This window comes from Marmota flaviventris, chromosome X (assembly GCF_047511675.1).
Source record: "Marmota flaviventris isolate mMarFla1 chromosome X, mMarFla1.hap1, whole genome shotgun sequence".
NCBI lineage: Eukaryota > Metazoa > Chordata > Mammalia > Rodentia > Sciuridae > Marmota > Marmota flaviventris.
In genome coordinates, this window is record NC_092518.1 from 71,759,049 (window position 1) to 71,760,804 (window position 1,756).

Below are 1,756 nucleotides of genomic sequence, written 5' to 3' on the forward strand. Positions count from 1 at the left end.
CACAGATTTGTGTTCATGGTTTTCTGTTATAGAAAATGATGGGTCTTTGAGACGTTCTTTGCCGAGAGTTGCCGCGGTTTCCTGCTTCAACAGTGCTTGGACGGAACCCGGCACTCGACCCCCACCCCGGCCGCCGCTCAGAGCCAGCAGCCCTTCGCCACCTCTTCACAGCGCCCTTGGACCGCCCCAGGCCTCCGCCGCCGCTCCAGCACCGCGCCTCTCCTCAGCTGCCCGCCATGGCTACCACGTCCCCCTCGCAGGTGCGCCAGAAATACCACCAGGACTCCGAGGCCGCCATCAACCGCCAGATCAACCTGGAGCTCTACGCCTCCTATGTCTACCTGTCCATGTCTTACTACTTCGACCATGATGATGTGGCTTTGAAGAACTTTGCCAAATATTTTCTTCACCAATCTCATGAGGAGAGGGAACATGCTGAGAAATTGATGAAGCTGCAGAACCAACGAGGTGGCCGAATCTTCCTTCAGGATATCAAGAAACCAGACCGTGATGACTGGGAGAGTGGGCTCAATGCAATGGAATGTGCTTTGCACTTGGAGAAAAGTGTGAACCAGTCACTTCTGGAACTGCACAAACTGGCCACTGACAAAAATGACCCCCACTTGTGTGACTTCATTGAGATTCATTACCTGAATGAGCAGGTGAAATCCATCAAAGAATTGGGTGACCATGTAACCAACTTGTGCAAGATGGGAGCCCCAGAATCGGGCATGGCAGAGTATCTCTTTGACAAGCACACCCTGGGAGACAGTGATAACGAGAGCTAAACCTCAGCCTGACTTTCCCATAGCCGTGCAAGTGACTTCCCTGGTCACCAAGGCAGTGCATGCATATTGGGGTTACCTTTACCTTTTCTATAAGTTGTACCAAAACATCCACTTATGTTCTTTAATTTGTACCATTCCTTCAAATAAAGAAATTTGGTACCCAAAAAAAAAAGAAAAGAAAATGATGGATCTTTGAGTTTGCATGTCTCTCCAGTTTTGGAAACAGTGAAATGTGCTGTTACCCCTCCTCTGTGATGCATCTAATAAAAGTTATTAATATTTAAATTTGTTCAGCATTTTTACCTACTTTTAGGATGGAAATACAAATTCTATCTTCTTACCTGCCAAAATGGAAAACCACAAGTCTTTGTATGCAAATTTTTAAAATTCTTAGCTCTTCACTTTCAATTTATAGATACTCCTCCACTTACAATGGGATTATATTCTCATTTTTTTCATAAGGCAAAAAAGAATAGGGGCTGGGATTGTAGCTCAGTAGTAGAGCACTTGCCTAGCATGTGTGAGGCACTGGGTTCCATTCTCATCACCACATATAAATAAATAAAACAAAGGTCCATTGACAGCTAAAAAATAAGCATAAGTCAAAAATACATTTAATACACTTATCTTGCTGAAAATTATAGGTTAACAATATGGTACACTGCAGAGTACTAATTATTTATCCTTAGTATTGCATGGGGAACAAGGAGTAGTGACTAAGGAACTAAACAGAAACTTCACAGAAGAATACAATCAATCCATAAATATATGAAAAAAAGTTCAACATTTCTGGCAATTAGAGAAATGCAGATCAAAACTACTATAAGATTTCATCTCAGTCCTGACAGAGTGGCAATTATCAAAAATACAAGCAACAATAAATGTTGGCGAGGATGTGGGGGAAATGGTACACACTCTTACTTTGATGGTGGGACTGCAAATTTGTACAACCATTATGGAAAACAGTA

The 1,756-nt window shown here is 42.9% G+C and overlaps 1 pseudogene; it reads left to right on the forward strand.

Annotated features, from left to right (window-relative positions):
• The first annotated feature begins 221 nt into the window (after nt 1-221).
• LOC114084324 (ferritin heavy chain pseudogene) lies at nt 222-970 on the forward strand (annotated as a pseudogene).
• The last annotated feature ends 786 nt before the right edge of the window (nt 971-1,756 follow it).